This window comes from Hypanus sabinus, chromosome 19 (genome assembly GCF_030144855.1).
Source record: "Hypanus sabinus isolate sHypSab1 chromosome 19, sHypSab1.hap1, whole genome shotgun sequence".
NCBI lineage: Eukaryota > Metazoa > Chordata > Chondrichthyes > Myliobatiformes > Dasyatidae > Hypanus > Hypanus sabinus.
The window spans coordinates 60,005,820-60,023,130 of NC_082724.1; positions in this window are offsets into that span (position 1 = coordinate 60,005,820).

Genomic DNA, 17,311 nt, shown 5'->3' on the forward strand with positions numbered 1-17,311 from the left:
TTTTAGTAAGCCTTGGGACATCTTTCCCAATCTGGGTACATCTGAAATATTTGGTGTGATGTGTCACGAATTGTTAGCAAGCCTTGGGACAACTCTGCTGATTTGGCTACATTTGAAATACTTGCTGCGATGTTCAATGAAGCTTTAGCAAGCCTTGTGGAATCAATTGGGACAACTCTCCTAATCTGGGTAGATATGAAATACTTGCTGCGATGTATCATGGAGTTTTAGCAAGCCTTGGGACAACTCTCCTCATCTGGGTACATCTGAAATATTTGCAGCGATGTAGAATGAAGATTTAGCAAGCCTTGGTACAACTCTCCTAATCTGAATACATCTGAAATACTTTCTGCGATGTATCATGAAGTTTTAGCAAGCCTTGGGACAACTCTCCTAATCTGAGTAAATCTGAAATACTTGCTGTGATGTATCACAGAGTTTTAGCAAGCCTTGTTAAATCAATTGGGACATATCTCCTGATCTGTGTAAATCTGAAATACTTGCTGCGATGTATCATGGAGTTTTAGCAAGCCTTGTTAAATTAATTGGGACAAATCTCCTAATCTGGGTAAATCTGAAACACTCGCTGCGATGTATCATTGAGTTTTAGCAACCCTTGGGACAACTCTCCTAATCTGGGAACATTTGAAATACTTGCTTCGATGTATCATGGAGTTTTAGCGAGCCTTGTGGAATCAATTAGGACAACTCTCCTAATCTGGGGCAATCTGAAATAGTTGCTGCGATGTATCATGAAGTTTTAGCAAGGCTTGGGACAACTTTCCCAATCTGGGTACATCTGAAATATTTGGTGTGATACATCATAATGTTTTAGCAAGCCTTGGGACACCTCTGCTGATCTGGGTACATCTGAAATACTTGCTGCGATGTACCATGAAGCATAAGCAAGCCTTGTGGAATCAATTGGGACATCTCTCCTAATCTGGGAACATTTGAAATACTTGCTTCGATGAATCATGGAGTTTTAGCAAGCCTTGTTATATCTATTGGGGCATATCTCCTAATCTGGGTAAATCTGAAATTCTTGCTGCGATGTATCATGAAGTTTTAGCAACCCTCGGGAAATCTCTCTTAAACTGGGTACATCTGAAATACTTGCTGCAATGTATCATGAAGTTTTAGCAAGCCTTGTGGAATCAATTGGGACAACTCTCCTAATCTGGGTAGATATGAAATACTTGCTGCGATGTATCATGCAGTTTTAGCAAGCCTTGGGACATCTTTCCCAATCTGGGTACAGCTGAAATATTTGGTGTGATGTATCATGAAGTTTTAGCAAGCCTTGGGACAACTCTCCTAATCTGGGTACATCTGAAATACTTGCTGCGACGTATCATGGAGTTTTAGCAAGTCTTGTTAAATCAATTGGGACATATCTCCTAATCTGGATAAATCTGAAATACTTGCTGCGATGCATCATGGAGTTTTAGCAAGCCTTGTTAAATCAGTTGGGACATATCTCCTAATCTGGGTAAATCTGAAATACTTGCTGCGATGTATCATGGAGTTTTAGCAAGCCTTGTTAAATCAATTGGGACATATCTCCTAATCTGGGTAAATCTGAAATACTTGCTGTGATGTATCATGGAGTTTTAGCAACCCTTGCAACAACTCTCCTAATCTGGGTACATGTGAAATATTTGCAGCGATGTACAATGAAGTTTTAGCAAGCCTTGGTACAACTTTCCTAATCTGGATACATCTGAAATACCTTCTGCGATGTATCATGAAGTTTTAGCAAGCCTTGTGGAATCAATTCGGTGAACTCTCCTAATCTGGGTAAGTCTGAAATACTTGCTGCGATTTATCCTGGAGTTTTAGCAAGCCTTGTGGAATGAACTGGGACATCTCTCCTAATCTGGGTAAATTTGAAATACTTGCAGCGATGTATCATGGAGTTTTAGCAATCTCCCTTAAATCTATTGGGACAACTCTCCTAATCTGGGTAGATATGAAATACTTGCTGCGATGTATCATGCAGTTTTAACAACCCTCGGGAATACTCTCTTAATTTAGTTACATCTGAAATACTTGCTGCAGCATATCATGAAGCTTTAGCGAGCCTTGTGGAATCAATTGGGACAACTCTCCTAATCTGTGTACATCTGAAATACTTGCTGCAATGTATCATGGAGTTTTATCAATCTCGCTTAAATCTATTGGGACAACTCTTCTAATCTGGTTAATCTGAAATACTTGCTGTGATGTATCATTGAGTTTTAGCAACCCTTGGGACAGCTCTCCAAATCTGGGTACATCTGAAATACTTGCTGCGATGTATCATGGAGTTTTAGCAAGCCTTGTGGAATCAATTAGGACAACTCTCCTAATCTGGGCAATCTGAAATAGTTGCTGCGATGTATCATGAAGTTTTAGCAAGGCTTGGGACAACTTTCCCAATCTGTGTACATCTGAAATACTTGCTGCGACGTATCATGGAGTTTTAGCAAGCCTTGTTAAATCAATTGGGACAAGTCTCCTAATCTGGGTAAATCTGAAATACTTGCTGCAATGTATCATGAAGTTTTAGCAAGCCTTGTGGAATCAATTGGGACAACCCTGCTAATCTGGTTAGATATGAAATACTTGCTGCGATGTATCATTAAGTTTTAGTAAGCCTTGGGACATCTTTCCAAATCTGGGTACATCTGAAATATTTGGTGTGATGTGTCACGAATTGTTAGCAATCCTTGGGACAACTCTGCTGATTTGGGTACATTTGAAATACTTGCTGCGATGTTCAATGAAGCTTTAGCAAACCTTGTGGAATCAATTGGGACAACTCTCCTAATCTGGGTAGATATGAAATACTTGCTGCGATGTATCATGGAGTTTTAGCGAGCCTTGTGGAATCAATTAGGACAACTCTCCTAATCTGGGGCAATCTGAAATAGTTGCTGCGATGTATCATGAAGTTTTAGCAAGGCTTGGGACAACTTTCCCAATCTGGGTACATCTGAAATATTTGGTGTGATGCATCATAATGTTTTAGCAAGCCTTGGGACACCTCTGCTGATCTGGGTACATCTGAAATACTTGCTGCGATGTACCATGAAGCATAAGCAAGCCTTGTGGAATCAATTGGGACATCTCTCCTAATCTGGGAACATTTGAAATACTTGCTGCGATGTATCATGCAGTTTTAGCAAGCCTTGGGACATCTTTCCCAATCTGGGTACAGCTGAAATATTTGGTGTGATGTATCATGAAGTTTTAGCAAGCCTTGGGACAACTCTCCTAATCTGGGTACATCTGAAATACTTGCTGCGACGTATCATGGAGTTTTAGCAAGTCTTGTTAAATCAATTGGGACATATCTCCTAATCTGGGTAAATCTGAAATACTTGCTGCGATGCATCATGGAGTTTTAGCAAGCCTTGTTAAATCAGTTGGGACATATCTCCTAATCTGGGTAAATCTGAAATACTTGCTGCGATGTATCATGGAGTTTTAGCAAGCCTTGTTAAATCAATTGGGACATATCTCCTAATCTGGGTAAATCTGAAATACTTGCTGTGATGTATCATGGAGTTTTAGCAACCCTTGCAACAACTCTCCTAATCTGGGTACATGTGAAATATTTGCAGCGATGTACAATGAAGTTTTAGCAAGCCTTGGTACAACTTTCCTAATCTGGATACATCTGAAATACCTTCTGCGATGTATCATGAAGTTTTAACAACCCTCGGGAATACTCTCTTAATTTAGTTACATCTGAAATACTTGCTGCAGCGTATCATGAAGCTTTAGCGAGCCTTGTGGAATCAATTGGGACAACTCTCCTAATCTGTGTACATCTGAAATACTTGCTGCAATGTATCATGGAGTTTTATCAATCTCGCTTAAATCTATTGGGACAACTCTCCTAATCTGGTTAATCTGAAATACTTGCTGCGATGTATCACTGAGTTTTAGCAACCCTTGGGACAGCTCTCCTAATCTGGGTACATCTGAAATACTTGCTGCGATGTATCATGGAGTTTTAGCAAGCCTTGTGGAATCAATTAGGACAACTCTCCTAATCTGGGGCAATCTGAAATAGTTGCTGCGATGTATCATGAAGTTTTAGCAAGGCTTGGGACAACTTTCCCAATCTGTGTACATCTGAAATACTTGCTGCGACGTATCATGGAGTTTTAGCAAGCCTTGTTAAATCAATTGGGACAAGTCTCCTAATCTGGGTAAATCTGAAATACTTGCTGCAATGTATCATGAAGTTTTAGCAAGCCTTGTGGAATCAATTGGGACAACCCTGCTAATCTGGTTAGATATGAAATACTTGCTGCGATGTATCATAGAGTTTTAGCACGCCTTGTTAAATCTATAGGGACAAGTCTCCTAATCTGGTTAAATCTGAAATACTTGCTGCGATGTATCATTAAGTTTTAGCATGCCTTGTAGAATCAATTGGGACAACTCTCCTAATCTGGGTCCATCTGAAATACTTGCTGCGATGTATCATTAAGTTTTAGTAAGCCTTGGGACATCTTTCCCAATCTGGGTACATCTGAAATATTTGGTGTGATGTGTCACGAATTGTTAGCAAGCCTTGGGACAACTCTGCTGATTTGGCTACATTTGAAATACTTGCTGCGATGTTCAATGAAGCTTTAGCAAGCCTTGTGGAATCAATTGGGACAACTCTCCTAATCTGGGTAGATATGAAATACTTGCTGCGATGTATCATGGAGTTTTAGCAAGCCTTGGGACAACTCTCCTCATCTGGGTACATCTGAAATATTTGCAGCGATGTAGAATGAAGATTTAGCAAGCCTTGGTACAACTCTCCTAATCTGAATACATCTGAAATACTTTCTGCGATGTATCATGAAGTTTTAGCAAGCCTTGGGACAACTCTCCTAATCTGGGTAAATCTGAAATACTTGCTGTGATGTATCACGGAGTTTTAGCAAGCCTTGTTAAATCAATTGGGACATATCTCCTGATCTGGGTAAATCTGAAATACTTGCTGCGATGTATCATGGAGTTTTAGCAAGCCTTGTTAAATTAATTGGGACAAATCTCCTAATCTGGGTAAATCTGAAACACTCGCTGCGATGTATCATTGAGTTTTAGCAACCCTTGGGACAACTCTCCTAATCTGGGTACATCTGAAATACTTGCTGCGATGTATCATGGAGTTTTAGCGAGCCTTGTGGAATCAATTAGGACAACTCTCCTAATCTGGGGCAATCTGAAATAGTTGCTGCGATGTATCATGAAGTTTTAGCAAGGCTTGGGACAACTTTCCCAATCTGGGTACATCTGAAATATTTGGTGTGATACATCATAATGTTTTAGCAAGCCTTGGGACACCTCTGCTGATCTGGGTACATCTGAAATACTTGCTGCGATGTACCATGAAGCATAAGCAAGCCTTGTGGAATCAATTGGGACATCTCTCCTAATCTGGGAACATTTGAAATACTTGCTTCGATGAATCATGGAGTTTTAGCAAGCCTTGTTATATCTATTGGGGCATATCTCCTAATCTGGGTAAATCTGAAATTCTTGCTGCGATGTATCATGAAGTTTTAGCAACCCACGGGAAATCTCTCTTAAACTGGGTACATCTGAAATACTTGCTGCAATGTATCATGAAGTTTTAGCAAGCCTTGTGGAATCAATTGGGACAACTCTCCTAATCTGGGTAGATATGAAATACTTGCTGCGATGTATCATGCAGTTTTAGCAAGCCTTGGGACATCTTTCCCAATCTGGGTACAGCTGAAATATTTGGTGTGATGTATCATGAAGTTTTAGCAAGCCTTGGGACAACTCTCCTAATCTGGGTACATCTGAAATACTTGTTGCGACGTATCATGGAGTTTTAGCAAGTCTTGTTAAATCAATTGGGACATATCTCCTAATCTGGGTAAATCTGAAATACTTGCTGCGATGCATCATGGAGTTTTAGCAAGCCTTGTTAAATCAGTTGGGACATATCTCCTAATGTGGGTAAATCTGAAATAGTTGCTGCGATGTATCATGGAGTTTTAGCAAGCCTTGTTAAATCAATTGGGACATATCTCCTAATCTGGGTAAATCTGAAATACTTGCTGTGATGTATCATGGAGTTTTAGCAACCCTTGCAACAACTCTCCTAATCTGGGTACATGTGAAACATTTGCAGCGATGTACAATGAAGTTTTAGCAAGCCTTGGTACAACTTTCCTAATCTGGATACATCTGAAATACCTTCTGCGATGTATCATGAAGTTTTAGCAAGCCTTGTGGAATCAATTCGGTGAACTCTCCTAATCTGGGTAAGTCTGAAATACTTGCTGCGATTTATCCTGGAGCTTTAGCAAGCCTTGTGGAATGAACTGGGACATCTCTCCTAATCTGGGTAAATTTGAAATACTTGCAGCGATGTATCATGGAGTTTTAGCAATCTCCCTTAAATCTATTGGGACAACTCTCCTAATCTGGGTAGATATGAAATACTTGCTGCGATGTATCATGCAGTTTTAACAACCCTTGGGAATACTCTCTTAATTTAGTTACATCTGAAATACTTGCTGCAGCGTATCATGAAGCTTTAGCGAGCCTTGTGGAATCAATTGGGACAACTCTCCTAATCTGTGTACATCTGAAATACTTGCTGCAATGTATCATGGAGTTTTAGCAATCTCGCTTAAATCTATTGGGACAACTCTCCTAATCTGGTTAATCTGAAATACTTGCTGCGATGTATCATTGAGTTTTAGCAACCCTTGGGACAGCTCTCCTAATCTGGGTACATCTGAAATACTTGCTGCGATGTATCATGGAGTTTTAGCAAGCCTTGTGGAATCAATTAGGACAACTCTCCTAATCTGGGCAATCTGAAATAGTTGCTGCGATGTATCATGAAGTTTTAGCAAGGCTTGGGACAACTTTCCCAATCTGTGTACATCTGAAATACTTGCTGCGACGTATCATGGAGTTTTAGCAAGCCTTGTTAAATCAATTGGGACAAGTCTCCTAATCTGGGTAAATCTGAAATACTTGCTGCAATGTATCATGAAGTTTTAGCAAGCCTTGTGGAATCAATTGGGACAACCCTGCTAATCTGGTTAGATATGAAATACTTGCTGCGATGTATCATTAAGTTTTAGTAAGCCTTGGGACATCTTTCCAAATCTGGGTACATCTGAAATATTTGGTGTGATGTGTCACGAATTGTTAGCAATCCTTGGGACAACTCTGCTGATTTGGGTACATTTGAAATACTTGCTGCGATGTTCAATGAAGCTTTAGCAAACCTTGTGGAATCAATTGGGACAACTCTCCTAATCTGGGTAGATATGAAATACTTGCTGCGATGTATCATGGAGTTTTAGCGAGCCTTGTGGAATCAATTAGGACAACTCTCCTAATCTGGGGCAATCTGAAATAGTTGCTGCGATGTATCATGAAGTTTTAGCAAGGCTTGGGACAACTTTCCCAATCTGGGTACATCTGAAATATTTGGTGTGATGCATCATAATGTTTTAGCAAGCCTTGGGACACCTCTGCTGATCTGGGTACATCTGAAATACTTGCTGCGATGTACCATGAAGCATAAGCAAGCCTTGTGGAATCAATTGGGACATCTCTCCTAATCTGGGAACATTTGAAATACTTGCTGCGATGTATCATGCAGTTTTAGCAAGCCTTGGGACATCTTTCCCAATCTGGGTACAGCTGAAATATTTGGTGTGATGTATCATGAAGTTTTAGCAAGCCTTGGGACAACTCTCCTAATCTGGGTACATCTGAAATACTTGCTGCGACGTATCATGGAGTTTTAGCAAGTCTTGTTAAATCAATTGGGACATATCTCCTAATCTGGGTAAATCTGAAATACTTGCTGCGATGCATCATGGAGTTTTAGCAAGCCTTGTTAAATCAGTTGGGACATATCTCCTAATCTGGGTAAATCTGAAATACTTGCTGCGATGTATCATGGAGTTTTAGCAAGCCTTGTTAAATCAATTGGGACATATCTCCTAATCTGGGTAAATCTGAAATACTTGCTGTGATGTATCATGGAGTTTTAGCAACCCTTGCAACAACTCTCCTAATCTGGGTACATGTGAAATATTTGCAGCGATGTACAATGAAGTTTTAGCAAGCCTTGGTACAACTTTCCTAATCTGGATACATCTGAAATACCTTCTGCGATGTATCATGAAGTTTTAACAACCCTCGGGAATACTCTCTTAATTTAGTTACATCTGAAATACTTGCTGCAGCGTATCATGAAGCTTTAGCGAGCCTTGTGGAATCAATTGGGACAACTCTCCTAATCTGTGTACATCTGAAATACTTGCTGCAATGTATCATGGAGTTTTATCAATCTCGCTTAAATCTATTGGGACAACTCTCCTAATCTGGTTAATCTGAAATACTTGCTGCGATGTATCACTGAGTTTTAGCAACCCTTGGGACAGCTCTCCTAATCTGGGTACATCTGAAATACTTGCTGCGATGTATCATGGAGTTTTAGCAAGCCTTGTGGAATCAATTAGGACAACTCTCCTAATCTGGGGCAATCTGAAATAGTTGCTGCGATGTATCATGAAGTTTTAGCAAGGCTTGGGACAACTTTCCCAATCTGTGTACATCTGAAATACTTGCTGCGACGTATCATGGAGTTTTAGCAAGCCTTGTTAAATCAATTGGGACAAGTCTCCTAATCTGGGTAAATCTGAAATACTTGCTGCAATGTATCATGAAGTTTTAGCAAGCCTTGTGGAATCAATTGGGACAACCCTGCTAATCTGGTTAGATATGAAATACTTGCTGCGATGTATCATAGAGTTTTAGCACGCCTTGTTAAATCTATAGGGACAAGTCTCCTAATCTGGTTAAATCTGAAATACTTGCTGCGATGTATCATTAAGTTTTAGCATGCCTTGTAGAATCAATTGGGACAACTCTCCTAATCTGGGTCCATCTGAAATACTTGCTGCGATGTATCATTAAGTTTTAGTAAGCCTTGGGACATCTTTCCCAATCTGGGTACATCTGAAATATTTGGTGTGATGTGTCACGAATTGTTAGTAAGCCTTGGGACAACTCTGCTGATTTGGGTACATTTGAAATACTTGCTGCGATGTTCAATGAAGCTTTAGCAAACCTTGTGGAATCAATTGGGACAACTCTCCTAATCTGGGTAGATATGAAATACTTGCTGCGATGTATCATGGAGTTTTAGCGAGCCTTGTGGAATCAATTAGGACAACTCTCCTAATCTGGGGCAATCTGAAATAGTTGCTGCGATGTATCATGAAGTTTTAGCAAGGCTTGGGACAACTTTCCCAATCTGGGTACATCTGAAATATTTGGTGTGATGCATCATAATGTTTTAGCAAGCCTTGGGACACCTCTGCTGATCTGGGTACATCTGAAATACTTGCTGCGATGTACCATGAAGCATAAGCAAGCCTTGTGGAATCAATTGGGACATCTCTCCTAATCTGGGAACATTTGAAATACTTGCTGCGATGTATCATGCAGTTTTAGCAAGCCTTGGGACATCTTTCCCAATCTGGGTACAGCTGAAATATTTGGTGTGATGTATCATGAAGTTTTAGCAAGCCTTGGGACAACTCTCCTAATCTGGGTACATCTGAAATACTTGCTGCGACGTATCATGGAGTTTTAGCAAGTCTTGTTAAATCAATTGGGACATATCTCCTAATCTGGGTAAATCTGAAATACTTGCTGCGATGCATCATGGAGTTTTAGCAAGCCTTGTTAAATCAGTTGGGACATATCTCCTAATCTGGGTAAATCTGAAATACTTGCTGCGATGTATCATGGAGTTTTAGCAAGCCTTGTTAAATCAATTGGGACATATCTCCTAATCTGGGTAAATCTGAAATACTTGCTGTGATGTATCATGGAGTTTTAGCAACCCTTGCAACAACTCTCCTAATCTGGGTACATGTGAAATATTTGCAGCGATGTACAATGAAGTTTTAGCAAGCCTTGGTACAACTTTCCTAATCTGGATACATCTGAAATACCTTCTGCGATGTATCATGAAGTTTTAACAACCCTCGGGAATACTCTCTTAATTTAGTTACATCTGAAATACTTGCTGCAGCGTATCATGAAGCTTTAGCGAGCCTTGTGGAATCAATTGGGACAACTCTCCTAATCTGTGTACATCTGAAATACTTGCTGCAATGTATCATGGAGTTTTATCAATCTCGCTTAAATCTATTGGGACAACTCTCCTAATCTGGTTAATCTGAAATACTTGCTGCGATGTATCACTGAGTTTTAGCAACCCTTGGGACAGCTCTCCTAATCTGGGTACATCTGAAATACTTGCTGCGATGTATCATGGAGTTTTAGCAAGCCTTGTGGAATCAATTAGGACAACTCTCCTAATCTGGGGCAATCTGAAATAGTTGCTGCGATGTATCATGAAGTTTTAGCAAGGCTTGGGACAACTTTCCCAATCTGTGTACATCTGAAATACTTGCTGCGACGTATCATGGAGTTTTAGCAAGCCTTGTTAAATCAATTGGGACAAGTCTCCTAATCTGGGTAAATCTGAAATACTTGCTGCAATGTATCATGAAGTTTTAGCAAGCCTTGTGGAATCAATTGGGACAACCCTGCTAATCTGGTTAGATATGAAATACTTGCTGCGATGTATCATAGAGTTTTAGCACGCCTTGTTAAATCTATAGGGACAAGTCTCCTAATCTGGTTAAATCTGAAATACTTGCTGCGATGTATCATTAAGTTTTAGCATGCCTTGTAGAATCAATTGGGACAACTCTCCTAATCTGGGTCCATCTGAAATACTTGCTGCGATGTATCATTAAGTTTTAGTAAGCCTTGGGACATCTTTCCCAATCTGGGTACATCTGAAATATTTGGTGTGATGTGTCACGAATTGTTAGCAAGCCTTGGGACAACTCTGCTGATTTGGCTACATTTGAAATACTTGCTGCGATGTTCAATGAAGCTTTAGCAAGCCTTGTGGAATCAATTGGGACAACTCTCCTAATCTGGGTAGATATGAAATACTTGCTGCGATGTATCATGGAGTTTTAGCAAGCCTTGGGACAACTCTCCTCATCTGGGTACATCTGAAATATTTGCAGCGATGTAGAATGAAGATTTAGCAAGCCTTGGTACAACTCTCCTAATCTGAATACATCTGAAATACTTTCTGCGATGTATCATGAAGTTTTAGCAAGCCTTGGGACAACTCTCCTAATCTGGGTAAATCTGAAATACTTGCTGTGATGTATCACGGAGTTTTAGCAAGCCTTGTTAAATCAATTGGGACATATCTCCTGATCTGGGTAAATCTGAAATACTTGCTGCGATGTATCATGGAGTTTTAGCAAGCCTTGTTAAATTAATTGGGACAAATCTCCTAATCTGGGTAAATCTGAAACACTCGCTGCGATGTATCATTGAGTTTTAGCAACCCTTGGGACAACTCTCCTAATCTGGGTACATCTGAAATACTTGCTGCGATGTATCATGGAGTTTTAGCGAGCCTTGTGGAATCAATTAGGACAACTCTCCTAATCTGGGGCAATCTGAAATAGTTGCTGCGATGTATCATGAAGTTTTAGCAAGGCTTGGGACAACTTTCCCAATCTGGGTACATCTGAAATATTTGGTGTGATACATCATAATGTTTTAGCAAGCCTTGGGACACCTCTGCTGATCTGGGTACATCTGAAATACTTGCTGCGATGTACCATGAAGCATAAGCAAGCCTTGTGGAATCAATTGGGACATCTCTCCTAATCTGGGAACATTTGAAATACTTGCTTCGATGAATCATGGAGTTTTAGCAAGCCTTGTTATATCTATTGGGGCATATCTCCTAATCTGGGTAAATCTGAAATTCTTGCTGCGATGTATCATGAAGTTTTAGCAACCCACGGGAAATCTCTCTTAAACTGGGTACATCTGAAATACTTGCTGCAATGTATCATGAAGTTTTAGCAAGCCTTGTGGAATCAATTGGGACAACTCTCCTAATCTGGGTAGATATGAAATACTTGCTGCGATGTATCATGCAGTTTTAGCAAGCCTTGGGACATCTTTCCCAATCTGGGTACAGCTGAAATATTTGGTGTGATGTATCATGAAGTTTTAGCAAGCCTTGGGACAACTCTCCTAATCTGGGTACATCTGAAATACTTGTTGCGACGTATCATGGAGTTTTAGCAAGTCTTGTTAAATCAATTGGGACATATCTCCTAATCTGGGTAAATCTGAAATACTTGCTGCGATGCATCATGGAGTTTTAGCAAGCCTTGTTAAATCAGTTGGGACATATCTCCTAATGTGGGTAAATCTGAAATAGTTGCTGCGATGTATCATGGAGTTTTAGCAAGCCTTGTTAAATCAATTGGGACATATCTCCTAATCTGGGTAAATCTGAAATACTTGCTGTGATGTATCATGGAGTTTTAGCAACCCTTGCAACAACTCTCCTAATCTGGGTACATGTGAAACATTTGCAGCGATGTACAATGAAGTTTTAGCAAGCCTTGGTACAACTTTCCTAATCTGGATACATCTGAAATACCTTCTGCGATGTATCATGAAGTTTTAGCAAGCCTTGTGGAATCAATTCGGTGAACTCTCCTAATCTGGGTAAGTCTGAAATACTTGCTGCGATTTATCCTGGAGCTTTAGCAAGCCTTGTGGAATGAACTGGGACATCTCTCCTAATCTGGGTAAATTTGAAATACTTGCAGCGATGTATCATGGAGTTTTAGCAATCTCCCTTAAATCTATTGGGACAACTCTCCTAATCTGGGTAGATATGAAATACTTGCTGCGATGTATCATGCAGTTTTAACAACCCTTGGGAATACTCTCTTAATTTAGTTACATCTGAAATACTTGCTGCAGCGTATCATGAAGCTTTAGCGAGCCTTGTGGAATCAATTGGGACAACTCTCCTAATCTGTGTACATCTGAAATACTTGCTGCAATGTATCATGGAGTTTTAGCAATCTCGCTTAAATCTATTGGGACAACTCTCCTAATCTGGTTAATCTGAAATACTTGCTGCGATGTATCATTGAGTTTTAGCAACCCTTGGGACAGCTCTCCTAATCTGGGTACATCTGAAATACTTGCTGCGATGTATCATGGAGTTTTAGCAAGCCTTGTGGAATCAATTAGGACAACTCTCCTAATCTGGGCAATCTGAAATAGTTGCTGCGATGTATCATGAAGTTTTAGCAAGGCTTGGGACAACTTTCCCAATCTGTGTACATCTGAAATACTTGCTGCGACGTATCATGGAGTTTTAGCAAGCCTTGTTAAATCAATTGGGACAAGTCTCCTAATCTGGGTAAATCTGAAATACTTGCTGCAATGTATCATGAAGTTTTAGCAAGCCTTGTGGAATCAATTGGGACAACCCTGCTAATCTGGTTAGATATGAAATACTTGCTGCGATGTATCATTAAGTTTTAGTAAGCCTTGGGACATCTTTCCAAATCTGGGTACATCTGAAATATTTGGTGTGATGTGTCACGAATTGTTAGCAATCCTTGGGACAACTCTGCTGATTTGGGTACATTTGAAATACTTGCTGCGATGTTCAATGAAGCTTTAGCAAACCTTGTGGAATCAATTGGGACAACTCTCCTAATCTGGGTAGATATGAAATACTTGCTGCGATGTATCATGGAGTTTTAGCGAGCCTTGTGGAATCAATTAGGACAACTCTCCTAATCTGGGGCAATCTGAAATAGTTGCTGCGATGTATCATGAAGTTTTAGCAAGGCTTGGGACAACTTTCCCAATCTGGGTACATCTGAAATATTTGGTGTGATGCATCATAATGTTTTAGCAAGCCTTGGGACACCTCTGCTGATCTGGGTACATCTGAAATACTTGCTGCGATGTACCATGAAGCATAAGCAAGCCTTGTGGAATCAATTGGGACATCTCTCCTAATCTGGGAACATTTGAAATACTTGCTGCGATGTATCATGCAGTTTTAGCAAGCCTTGGGACATCTTTCCCAATCTGGGTACAGCTGAAATATTTGGTGTGATGTATCATGAAGTTTTAGCAAGCCTTGGGACAACTCTCCTAATCTGGGTACATCTGAAATACTTGCTGCGACGTATCATGGAGTTTTAGCAAGTCTTGTTAAATCAATTGGGACATATCTCCTAATCTGGGTAAATCTGAAATACTTGCTGCGATGCATCATGGAGTTTTAGCAAGCCTTGTTAAATCAGTTGGGACATATCTCCTAATCTGGGTAAATCTGAAATACTTGCTGCGATGTATCATGGAGTTTTAGCAAGCCTTGTTAAATCAATTGGGACATATCTCCTAATCTGGGTAAATCTGAAATACTTGCTGTGATGTATCATGGAGTTTTAGCAACCCTTGCAACAACTCTCCTAATCTGGGTACATGTGAAATATTTGCAGCGATGTACAATGAAGTTTTAGCAAGCCTTGGTACAACTTTCCTAATCTGGATACATCTGAAATACCTTCTGCGATGTATCATGAAGTTTTAACAACCCTCGGGAATACTCTCTTAATTTAGTTACATCTGAAATACTTGCTGCAGCGTATCATGAAGCTTTAGCGAGCCTTGTGGAATCAATTGGGACAACTCTCCTAATCTGTGTACATCTGAAATACTTGCTGCAATGTATCATGGAGTTTTATCAATCTCGCTTAAATCTATTGGGACAACTCTCCTAATCTGGTTAATCTGAAATACTTGCTGCGATGTATCACTGAGTTTTAGCAACCCTTGGGACAGCTCTCCTAATCTGGGTACATCTGAAATACTTGCTGCGATGTATCATGGAGTTTTAGCAAGCCTTGTGGAATCAATTAGGACAACTCTCCTAATCTGGGGCAATCTGAAATAGTTGCTGCGATGTATCATGAAGTTTTAGCAAGGCTTGGGACAACTTTCCCAATCTGTGTACATCTGAAATACTTGCTGCGACGTATCATGGAGTTTTAGCAAGCCTTGTTAAATCAATTGGGACAAGTCTCCTAATCTGGGTAAATCTGAAATACTTGCTGCAATGTATCATGAAGTTTTAGCAAGCCTTGTGGAATCAATTGGGACAACCCTGCTAATCTGGTTAGATATGAAATACTTGCTGCGATGTATCATAGAGTTTTAGCACGCCTTGTTAAATCTATAGGGACAAGTCTCCTAATCTGGTTAAATCTGAAATACTTGCTGCGATGTATCATTAAGTTTTAGCATGCCTTGTAGAATCAATTGGGACAACTCTCCTAATCTGGGTCCATCTGAAATACTTGCTGCGATGTATCATTAAGTTTTAGTAAGCCTTGGGACATCTTTCCCAATCTGGGTACATCTGAAATATTTGGTGTGATGTGTCACGAATTGTTAGCAAGCCTTGGGACAACTCTGCTGATTTGGCTACATTTGAAATACTTGCTGCGATGTTCAATGAAGCTTTAGCAAGCCTTGTGGAATCAATTGGGACAACTCTCCTAATCTGGGTAGATATGAAATACTTGCTGCGATGTATCATGGAGTTTTAGCAAGCCTTGGGACAACTCTCCTCATCTGGGTACATCTGAAATATTTGCAGCGATGTAGAATGAAGATTTAGCAAGCCTTGGTACAACTCTCCTAATCTGAATACATCTGAAATACTTTCTGCGATGTATCATGAAGTTTTAGCAAGCCTTGGGACAACTCTCCTAATCTGGGTAAATCTGAAATACTTGCTGTGATGTATCACGGAGTTTTAGCAAGCCTTGTTAAATCAATTGGGACATATCTCCTGATCTGGGTAAATCTGAAATACTTGCTGCGATGTATCATGGAGTTTTAGCAAGCCTTGTTAAATTAATTGGGACAAATCTCCTAATCTGGGTAAATCTGAAACACTCGCTGCGATGTATCATTGAGTTTTAGCAACCCTTGGGACAACTCTCCTAATCTGGGTACATCTGAAATACTTGCTGCGATGTATCATGGAGTTTTAGCGAGCCTTGTGGAATCAATTAGGACAACTCTCCTAATCTGGGGCAATCTGAAATAGTTGCTGCGATGTATCATGAAGTTTTAGCAAGGCTTGGGACAACTTTCCCAATCTGGGTACATCTGAAATATTTGGTGTGATACATCATAATGTTTTAGCAAGCCTTGGGACACCTCTGCTGATCTGGGTACATCTGAAATACTTGCTGCGATGTACCATGAAGCATAAGCAAGCCTTGTGGAATCAATTGGGACATCTCTCCTAATCTGGGAACATTTGAAATACTTGCTTCGATGAATCATGGAGTTTTAGCAAGCCTTGTTATATCTATTGGGGCATATCTCCTAATCTGGGTAAATCTGAAATTCTTGCTGCGATGTATCATGAAGTTTTAGCAACCCACGGGAAATCTCTCTTAAACTGGGTACATCTGAAATACTTGCTGCAATGTATCATGAAGTTTTAGCAAGCCTTGTGGAATCAATTGGGACAACTCTCCTAATCTGGGTAGATATGAAATACTTGCTGCGATGTATCATGCAGTTTTAGCAAGCCTTGGGACATCTTTCCCAATCTGGGTACAGCTGAAATATTTGGTGTGATGTATCATGAAGTTTTAGCAAGCCTTGGGACAACTCTCCTAATCTGGGTACATCTGAAATACTTGTTGCGACGTATCATGGAGTTTTAGCAAGTCTTGTTAAATCAATTGGGACATATCTCCTAATCTGGGTAAATCTGAAATACTTGCTGCGATGCATCATGGAGTTTTAGCAAGCCTTGTTAAATCAGTTGGGACATATCTCCTAATGTGGGTAAATCTGAAATAGTTGCTGCGATGTATCATGGAGTTTTAGCAAGCCTTGTTAAATCAATTGGGACATATCTCCTAATCTGGGTAAATCTGAAATACTTGCTGTGATGTATCATGGAGTTTTAGCAACCCTTGCAACAACTCTCCTAATCTGGGTACATGTGAAACATTTGCAGCGATGTACAATGAAGTTTTAGCAAGCCTTGGTACAACTTTCCTAATCTGGATACATCTGAAATACCTTCTGCGATGTATCATGAAGTTTTAGCAAGCCTTGTGGAATCAATTCGGTGAACTCTCCTAATCTGGGTAAGTCTGAAATACTTGCTGCGATTTATCCTGGAGCTTTAGCAAGCCTTGTGGAATGAACTGGGACATCTCTCCTAATCTGGGTAAATTTGAAATACTTGCAGCGATGTATCATGGAGTTTTAGCAATCTCCCTTAAATCTATTGGGACAACTCTCCTAATCTGGGTAGATATGAAATACTTGCTGCGAT